The 11,066-nt window shown below is 40.3% G+C and overlaps 1 pseudogene; it reads left to right on the forward strand.

Annotated features, from left to right (window-relative positions):
- Nucleotides 1-6,662: 6,662 nt before the first annotated feature.
- LOC149194398 (serine/threonine-protein kinase SRK2A pseudogene) lies at nucleotides 6,663-7,368 on the forward strand (annotated as a pseudogene).
- Nucleotides 7,369-11,066: the final 3,698 nt, after the last annotated feature.

The raw sequence follows: 11,066 nt of genomic DNA on the forward strand, positions 1-11,066 counted from the left end.
GTTGATGTAAGGCCATTGGAGGGCCACGTTGAGTCCTCTTGGTGCCAAAGTGTGTGAGAGGGCTCCATAAATCATGAACAAGGGGATGGCTCCTTACTCTCCATGCAAGTCATCATGTGGGGCCGCAAAGTGAGTTTGGGGCACAAAAACTGGTCTCATGGGTCTCCTGATGATAGAATAGCTTGTGATGCTCCAATAGTGAGGGCTCTAACGATGGTGCTTGCCCTCCCATGTCTCAAGGGATGAGAGAAACCTCCTCTCGACCATATAATGCTAAGCCGACCGGGGCACACTGGCCCAAGCACATCATCTCATGAATAATGTAGGGCAATGAGCAGACTGCTGAAGGTGTTGAGGGCGCCCATGGCATGGAATGATTCCCAACACATGATGGGAGTCCCATGGCTCTCAATGCCTCACCCAGGGGTGTCAATATGATCGTATGGTGGACTTGGGTCCCACTTAAGTTGCCCAACCCATGATGAAACCACCTGCCAATTACATATAGTATCCAATGTGTATCCTCACAATTAGGTACAATAACTCATTGGTACATCTAAGTTAACCAAGCTTGTTTATCAAGGGCACTTTGAGACTTCATAGTGGGATTCCTTTCCAAATTTAGTGTTACCTCCCTAGGTAGGAGTGGGAAATAAACAACCCTATTAGGTGTTCCTAGTACCTAAGGGTAAAGACAAGTCCTTGGTACATGTTTTAATTGATAAGTGTCATGTGAATGATGATGAATGGATAAGGACACATGGGTCTCAAGGGAAAATGGCATGGGTTCAAGGATGGAAATGATGATTATTTGGGTGTATAGATGTATGAGGGAGCAATCGTGGATACATGAGTTACCCTGTCCTTTGTTTTGCCACCCTTCTTTATTTTCCTTTTGCCTTTTGCCTTTTCTTGATATGTCTTTGTATCACTGGTCGAGGCTCTAGGAAATGAGAGCATGTTGTGTATGAAATAAGCAGTTATTACCCACTTAAGGCGGGGCAGTTCATTGCCCACCAGGGGTTTGGACGTGCATGGTTTCCTCAATGATTTGGGGGCACTCATAGGGCCCTAGGAACTACTGTGATGGCCATAATAAGGGGTAGATATCATACTCAACTTTTGCCCATGTGCTATATTAAATGTCCTGACCATCTTTTTCATTTTATAATATTCTTTTTATTTTGATTCTTTCTTGTGGCCATGTTACGCTTTTAACATTCTTTTAACTACATCAAACTCCAGGCCAACATTTCTGGAGTTTGGTTCATTTTTTTGGTCTCGACTTTAGTAACTTTGTCCCCTCTTGCGTATTTGGTTCCTATTTTTAGTCCTGGCATTAGTAACTTTGTCCCCTCTTGCGTATTTGGTTCATATTTCTGGTCCTGGCTTTAGTAAATTTGATCTCTCTTTCCTCCACTCGTTCATCCCTACCTTTGCTGCCTCTCCTTCCTTCTCAGCCTTCATTGAGATTTGCTATTGTTATCGTCTCCTTGTATGTGGCAAGCCATTTACTTTTATGTTGTAGGTTGTGTTACCACACAATCTAGTAGGCTCTAAGGAGGGAAAGCCTAAGGGTCAAAAAGCTAGATAAGTGATAACAATGGACAATGTCCCATTATCACCAAAGTCGGTATCCCTTGTTCTTTACGGACTTTCATCGATGGGAGGAGACCCGGTAGATAACCAGTCACCTTTAATTGATGTTCTAAGGTTTGAGGTACTAGGTGATGAGGTAGTACTTCTTAAGGGAAGCTCTATGTGATAGTATGGCACTTCAAAAGGGTTTTCACTCCCTATTAGAGACCTAGAAGAAACTTGCATGAGATCTAGGGTTTTGTGAATTATCGTGGTTAAAGGTACTCCCGAGATCATGACAAGGAGAAGAAAGGGCTGCTTATGATTTATTCCATTGAATGCTAAGCTCATACAACCCTCGAAACTAGGGTTTCCCTTTTAGGGCACATCGGGCAAGAGTTTTTATGGATGAAAACACAAGGGATGCTTTTAAAACTTTGAGGACTTGTCACTAAGACCCTAAGCTTGAAGTCTATGATCTCAGAGTCCACCGTTTCATTCTCTAGAGAATTTCGCTCCATGCCCTAAGTTAGCCATCCAAGAAGAGGGGACCAAAACATTGGGAGTAGAAAATATGGAGAAAGAAGGATTTGATCACAAAATCGTTTGGTCCAATGCCTTCTTCTTTGGGCTTATGGAGTTCTACATGCTTCAAATTTTCCATAACTGTCTTTAAGGAGGTCAAGTATTGATGTTCTAGTTACCAACCCTCAACAATGACCCACTCAAAATTTATAGAGTTTTATGGAGGAAAAACAAAATTTCACTCACTAGGAACATTCATCACATGTCATGCTATGTGTAACATGTGCAATTGCCTTCCAAATAGCTTTCAAAATAAATCTTCAACAATTAGGGCTGAATATAGCATTAATCTAGTTGCAACAATTCCATACATTAGACATTTTTCAAGGATGAAACTTCAAGAAGAGGCACTTACAAGATGACAATATGATATATCCATCCACAGATCAAGAAATAGCTACAAAGAAAATCAAATTTCAGCTCCAAATATTAAAATGGATCCAGGACATCCAATAACTAATCTAAAGAAAAAGTTCAGATATTCCAAGAAGGCTGAAATTCCCAAGTGTGATGATGATCCAGTAGAAATGAAGTTGAGTTTTATTTATATGAGACCTGGTAGGTCGAATTATTAGCCCAAGTACCCTACCATTTTAAAAATTTGCAAAATACATGCCTTGGTCATAAGCCGATCAAGTAGCTTTTAAAAATTATGAAATAACCATCCAATAGCTAGCCAAATTGATGATATCATGCTGATGTAAGGCCGTTGGAGGGCCATGTTGAGTCCTCTTAGTGCCAAAGTGTGTGAGAGGGCTCCATAGATCATGGATAAGGGGATGGCTCCTTACTCTCCATGCAAGTCATCTTGTGGGGCCCCAAAGTGAGTTTGGGTCACAAAAACTGGTCTCATGCGTCCCCTGATGATAGAATAGCTTGTAATGCTCCAACATTGAGGGCTTAAACAATGGTTCTTGCCCTCCTATGTCTTAAGGGATGAGACAAACCTCCTATGGGCCATATAATGCTAAGCCGACCGGTGCATATTGATGATAGAATAGCTTGTAATGTTCCAATACTGAGGGATCTTACGATGGTTCTTGCCCTCCCATTTCTTAAGGGATGAGACTGTTAAACACACATGGACAGCAAAGACAATATGAAAGATAAAACATGCAATACATTTTTTTATTAACAGAAGATATACATTTATAGTACATTATGTGACTCTTGGGTTTCAGATCCCAAGGTCTCTTGGATTGCTTTTGTCCATTCAACTTCCACACTAACCATTTAGGATTAGGTGTCCAACATTCACCCCCTTAATCCGAAGGGTTATGTATGAGTCCAAGAAGAGAGCTATAATACAACATGTGCAAAAAATGCATGGCAGCACTAGGCTGAATGTGCTCTATGAAATGTTGGTAAAAAGGGCGGTGGTTTAAGGATGACCACCAACACTGGAACGCTTAGTGCAGTTCCCGGAACTCTTCCAAAACTGGCAAGAAACTGAAGTTTTCTGCTAGAGGAAGTGATCCTATTGTTTTAAAGAGGGAAACCTTCAACCATAAAAGGGAGGTCTCACCCCACATAAAAGGTAAAACTTCAACCTGTCTCAACCTGTGATGGTTTAAGGATGACCAACAACTCTGGAATGCTTAATGCAATTCCTGGAACTCTTCCAAAACTGGCAAGAAGCTGCTGTCTTCTACTAGAGGAAGTGTTCTCAATTCTGTTCCTGGAACTCTTCCAAAACTGGCAAGAAGTTGAAGTCTTCTGCTAGAGAAGTGTCCCAGATTTCCAACTGAAGGCATGCTCAGGGGCATCTTTGTCTCTGGCTACAACTCTGAAACTGGTGTGGCAGGTTGTGGTTCAGGGTCGCTTGATGTGACTTTGAAGCTTGTAGATGACCATCATTTCCCCCCTGTCAGATACAAGGTGAGAAGATGGAGAAAACTCAACTGCAAGACTGTTCAATACTCTAGAACAAGTTCTAACATGTGTTGGGAATATCTTCTTGGTTGTTGATTCCCTTTGCCAAGAAGCGATCCATCCAAGATGAATCTTTGTTCTTGCAGGACGTTTATTTCTGAAGCATTTGTGTGAAGAATGACTGGTTTTATGGCAGTGCTTACATGGATGAAGATCAAAACAGTGATCTTTCAGATGGCCAACTCGATCACAGTGTTGGCATTTCTCAATCTGTTGTTGTTGTTGTTGTGGAAGAGGGGCAGAGTTTGGAATAGCTGGAGGTGCACTGTCATGAGGAGCAAGTGAACTGTTATGAATGAATCCAGCACTCTGAAATTGAATGGGCTTGGCATAGTCTGGAATATGAAAGGACAAGTCCTTGTCATATCCAAGACCAGTTTTGTGCTTGTTGTGGACAAGCTGTTCCCAAGGTCTGATGATGGGCTTGGGAAGTGCAGACTGAGTTTCTGCATCTACATATACAACTGCTGATTTATTTGAATGAACTGTAACATTATTAACATGCTGCTGATGGGTGGTTGTCTCAATGTTCTAAACAAAAACAGGTTCAGAATGGTGTCTATTTTGATGTAGCTCTTCTTGCTGTAGCTGTGATTCAAGCTGCAAAAAATTGATCTTTTCCTGTGCATTTTGTAGACATGTCTGAATTTCTGAGAGAGATCCTTTGCTGATTTGTAATGTGTCATCAACAGTGGATAATATCAGAGTTTTAAGGAACTGTAATACTTCACTGGTTCTGGCCATTTTTTTTCTTCAATGTCTGATTTACACCTTAAAAAACTAATCACAACTACTACTCAATGCAGAAAAGTAATATCTACTCACAGTACACAACAATATCCTTTATAAATGTCAGCAAATGATCAGTGTGCAATATAAAAGATTACAATCAGTTCACCAAAATCTTTATGCAGCAGTGGAATCAAGGAATCAATGCACTATAATGAGTTTTAAATACAATGCCACAATTGGGGCAGCAACAACTGCAAACTTGTTTGGATCCTTCAAGTACTCCTTCAGAAATGATGGTTATCAAAACTTCAATAATTATAACACCATGTCATGGACATTCTTTGAACTGTAATTTACAGCGGTCAACCTCAGCAAAGCATTAAACATATGAATGGCACCAACAATCAAATCGGATCCACCTATAGGAACAAAAGCACAGAATCTCGGTTGCAAATGGAATTCGAAAAATTCAAAGTGTATTTGAAACCAATCACTATACCATTGGATCGTATACCACTCAGGCCTCATACGAACTTATTTAAAACAACAGCTTCAACGTATTTCAGGCAGCATCATAACGTATTCAGGCAGCTTTAATCACAGTTTTCGATGCATTCAATACAGCTCCAGGTCAACACACAAATAAATCAATGAGCGATATACAAAACTGATTTCTTTCTCTGCAATAGAGACTTAATGTCCAACACATACAGTGCACATATTAAGAGCAATAATCATCACAAAAAGAAACTACCTTTCCAACCTGGACACCACCACCAGAAATGACGTGCATAGTATTGTCAATGCAGGTAAATCACTTAGTTTAAGGATGGGTGAAGAGAAGCCCCCTCCCTGTAAAAGGCCTCGCAGAGATAGGAGCAAAAACAGAGTTTGTAGGGAAGTTGCTGTAGTTATGGAGGAAAATATCTGGAAAGAGCACAAATGAGAAGTCAATCATACAAATATTAGGACATAGAACTGCAGCACAACGCAAAGTAATCCGTCAAAGTTATTTTCAACTGTATGAAGAGGATCTCTTGAAGCGATTGGAATCTGAGCTTTCAAGTGACTTTGAGAAAGTTGTATTCCTTTGGGTACTAGATCCAGCTGAACGTGATGCGGTCATATCTCATGATGCAATAAAGAAGTGGAATGGAAAGAATATATCGCTTTTAGAAATTTCCAGTGCTCGATCTTCGGCTGAACTATTGATGGTGAGGCAAGCATATCATATTCGGTACAAAAAGTCCCTCGAAGAAGACGTGGCTGAAGATTTCCAAGATGCAGTGCGAGTTGTGATCAAGTGTATTTGCTGTCCTGAAAAACAATTGATAGGCAAAGATCATGCTTAAGCTCATTCATCCGAATGGCGCCTTTTGAAACATTTATGCCTGAAATGAAGAGCTTTAGAATCTTAATAATTTCAAGCACACAACCTGTAGACACTTTTCTTTGAGTAGTTTCAAAGTTGTCTCGACTCACTGGATCATAAACATAATGCACAATTCATGTTGTTAACTTCACCATCTGATGCAGCTTAAAAGGGACTATTTTTTTCTTTCGAGTAATGATCCCGATGGAAAATCATGAGAGCTGCGTAGATCAATATACAAAGACTCTAAATAAATTTGGAATTTGACATTTTCATTAAATTGTAGGCGAGTGGGCCGCCTTTTCATTTCGGTTTCTGGACCAAAAGATTACAGCGAGCCTGGTGCTGTTCCATGTCAATGAATGCTGCAAACCATGTTACCAATATATATCACCGTATATATATCACTTTAAAAACAGCGCAAATGCAGTTTGATACCAATGTGTAGCAAGCGACAGACTTAATGAAAATTTGTCACCGAGATCTGAAACTGGAAAATACTCTTCTGGATGGGAGCCCTGCCCCTCGCCTCAAGATCTGTGACTTTGGCTATTCCAAGTCTGCTTTGCTTCATTCTCAGCCGAAATCCACCGTGGGAACGCCTGCGTACATAGCCCCTGAGATTTTGTCCAAAAAAGAATACGATGGCAAGATTGCGGATGTGTGGTCCTGTGGTGTAACACTTTACGTTATGTTAGTGGGAGCATATCCGTTTGAAGACCCGGACGATCCCAGGAATTTTAAAAAAAACTATTGGGCGAATTTTGGGGGTGCAGTACACAATCCCAGATTATGTCCACGTCTCTGCAGAATGCCGTTACCTCCTATCAAGGATTTTTGTTGCAGACCCTGACAAGCGAATTACTATTCCTGAAATTCAGAATCATGAATGGTTTTTAAAGAACCTACCTGCAGATTTAGTAGATGCAGCTGATACTATTAGCAATGAGTCTGACGATCCTGACCAGCCTACTCAAAGTATTGACGAGATTATGAGAATTATTGCAGAAGCTAGGATCCCTGCACCAGGGTCAGGACTAGGCCAATACTTTGGAGATAGCTTCGAATTGAATTCACGCAGCCTCGGTTTGAAGAATCTCAAACGTTCACCAAGTCAGGCGTTAACCATGTTAGGCGTTATGGCAGAGTATGGCACGGTAAACGAATAGGGGCAGCGTACCAAAACAACGTTCAATGCATGGCACAGCGCTTCCAGAATCTTACTACAGTTCAGATGGTCAAATTGCAGGTTGTCCAGCCGATCTCAAGGGCATTCTACTCAGCGATTCAGAGGATTCTCCAGGCCAGCGCTAAAAATACCATGGACAACGTTTCTTTTATGAAACGTTTATGAACAGTCAGGATAGCCAGATAGCGCATGTAATGCAAGGGTCAGGACTGTAAAAGACAGAGGGTGCAGGTAACGCAGAAGAGAGTCTTAAAAATAGCTAGAGTCAGGTGCAGCATATACAGAGCCAGAGGTCAGGTAATGGGCAGAACTGACATATATATAGAGACCACAAAACAAGTGGCTCAAATTGGAGCAGGACCAGCAATCGCCTGCTCTGATACCATGTTAAACACACATGGACAACAAAGACAATATGAAAGATAAAACATGCAATACATTTTTTTATTAACAGAAGATATACATTTATAGTACATTACGTGACTCTTGGGTTTCAGATCCCAAGGTCTCTTGGACTGCTTTTGTCCATTCAACTTCCACACTAACCATTTAGGATTAGGTGTCCAACAGAGACAAACCTCCTATGGGCCATATAATGCTAAGTCGACCGGGGCACACTGGTCCAAGCACATCATCTCAGAGAATAATTTAGGGCATTGAGTAGACTGCTGAAGTTGTTGAGGGTGCCCATGACATCGAATGATGCTCTACACATAATGGGAGTCCCATGGATCTCAACGCTTCACCCAGAGGTGTCAATATTATCATCTGGTGGACTTGGGTCCCACTTTAGTTGTCCAAATCATGATGAAACCACCAACCAATTACATATACTATCCAATGCGCATCCTCACAATTAGGTACAATAATTCATTGGTACATCTAAGTAAACCAAGTTTGTTTATCATGGGCACACTGAGATTTCATACTGGGCTTCCTTTCCAAATTTAGTGTTACCTCCCTAGGTAGGAGTGGGTAATAAACAACCTTATTACGTGTTCCCAGTCCCTAAGGGGATAGACAAGTCCTTGGTACATGTTTTAATTGATAGGTGTCATGTGAATGATGATGAATGGATGGGGACATAGTGCTCTCAAGGGCAAATGGCATGGGTTCAAGGATGACAATGATGATTATTTGGGTGTATAGATGTAGGAGGGAGCAATCATGGATACATGAGTTACCTCGTTCTTTGTTTTCCTACCCTTCTTTATTTTCCTTTTGCATTTTCTTGATTTTTCTTTGCATCACTGGTCAAGGCTCTAGGAAATGAGAGAATGCTATGTATGATATAAACAATTATAAACCTCTTAAGGCGGGGCAGTTCATTGCCCTCAGGGGTTGGGACGTGTATGGTTTCCTCAATGATTTGGGGGCACTCATAGGGTCATACGAACTAGGGTGATGGCCATAATAAGGGGTAGATCTCATGCTCGAGTTTTGCCCATGTGCTATATTAAATGTCGCGACCATATTTTGCATTTTGTAATATTCTTTTTCTTTTGTTTCTTTCGTGTGGCCATGCTATGCTTTTAACATTCTTTTAATTGCATCAAACTACGGGGCAACAATTCCAGGCCTGACCCAAACATGTGGACAATAATGAACCCCTTTTTAGTTTGGTTTCATTTTTTAATTTGTTATTTACATGTGAATTGTAATTAATCTATGGCACTAGGCATTTAATGAAGTGTAAAATCTTAATGGAGTTTTTTCTCGATTTTCTCTAAAATCGAGTTGTAACACCTCTCTCCTTCTTCCTTGTGGTAGCATATTGCCTCACTTTAACTATCATGCCACATTTTGCTAACTTTACTAAGGAGTTGTCATTAACTCTTCCATATCTCAGGTCATAGCCTCTCTAATACTAAACCGCTACCCTAGAGACCTATTACCACTTATGTTAGCAGGCTTATAAAGGCTTGGCCAAGATTCCAAATGGTAAGCACACATGAGATGCACCTAATGTCATCTATGCACACTCTCCTCTCACTTTTGGCCAACTCCTAAAATGCCATAGTGGGTATCCCAAACTACATAAGCATCACCAAAAGTAATATGATGACTAGAGCCTACAACAATCAAATGATGAAGGTTAGGATTTAAAGATAAAAAATAAAATTTGATCTAATGTATGATATTTTACCATAGAAAACACAAACCAAAGAAGAAAATACTAAATTTATGAATGAAGTAACCTTGACAAAAGCACCACGATTGATTATGAAGGTCCTTAACAATGTTGGGATCAATGTTTTAAAACTCCGACTCCGACTCCGACTCGGCTGAGGATCAACTTCGACTCCGACTCCGAAACGGTAATGACTCGGTCGGCTCGATTTCAATGACTCGGTCGTTGTAAAAAATACATTAAATATTTATTTTTTTTATAAAAAAACACAATTTTAAAGATTTTAAACATAATTTTAAAGAAAACCATTTATAAAAGGACTTTAAAGTTAAAATGAGTATTATTTTTCAAAGGATTTTCCCAATTATACCTTCACTTTATTTACATGATGCAGGGCATGCCTAAGGATTATTATAATGGGTAAACTATAGTAGAAAATAACAGTGGAGAATGATTTTAACATGCTTTCTTCCTTTTCTTGTGAACAATTGACAAGTTAAATTTTACTTTTTGTCATAGTTTCCCATTTACACATCCAACCACCAAACGTACTTCATAAAAATAGAAAATTTGGGCCGGTTTGACATCTATCTAATTTTATTATAGTTACCTCAATCTGGCAGCAATTCATTCAGGTCAATGTGTTAGCATCTTCCCTCTCTCGAGTACTAAACATTACTGGAAAAATTCAGTGTCCTGCCTCATTGGCCCTCGTTCACCTGTGATTTCTTTCCATGTGATATCTGATTCCTATCTATGTGATGTCCGATTCCTATCTATGTGATATCTGCAGCTATCATGCTATGACAGCATATCCATTGATGGGATTCACTCTACATTAATACTCTCCTAACACAGTTGGCATAGGAATTGCAACTTGTTAAATTGTACCTCAGATAGTCTTCTACAGCCCAGACACATATGTGGCAGTCCAGCACACACTTATGAACAGATGTCGATACTTCAGTTACAGACTTACAGTAATTCGAGCTGTGCACTGCAACGATGCACTTCCTCTCTTGTTGACTGAGCACTATAATGCATTATATACGTAGGATTGATTACTGTTCTATTTCCACAAATTGTCCTCAACTGTTTGCATGGTATCCTCAGAAGTTTACATGTATTAGTTCAGTTTTATTCTAGCAGCTTTCTAATTTTGACTTCAGAGTTCAGTCTAAGTTGAGTTAGGTAAGATGTATGCAGTCCAATTGAGAGGACAGATCTCTAGGAGAATGCATGGTTGCAAGCATCAGATCATCTACAGTAGAGATGCACTTACCTGGTTTATAACTTTATCTATGCCCTCAGGACTGACTCGGTGGAGGAAACGGCCGAGTTGGCCGAGTCAGCCATGACTCGGCCAAGTCATTCAATGACTCGGCCGAGTCATGGCTGACTCGGCCAAACGAACCGTTTCCTCCACCGAGTCAGTCCTGAGGGCATCGAATTGGACCAACTCGGCCGTTTCCGTTTCGGAACGGCCGTTTCTTAAAACACTGGTTGGGATTGAAACCATGAAATGATGATTTACCTTGCATTTAAAC

Source organism: Pinus tabuliformis, chromosome 2_2 (genome assembly GCF_031772625.1).
Source record: "Pinus tabuliformis cultivar Carrire ecotype Pingquan chromosome 2_2, CPIR1, whole genome shotgun sequence".
Classification (NCBI taxonomy): Eukaryota; Viridiplantae; Streptophyta; class Pinopsida; order Pinales; family Pinaceae; genus Pinus; species Pinus tabuliformis.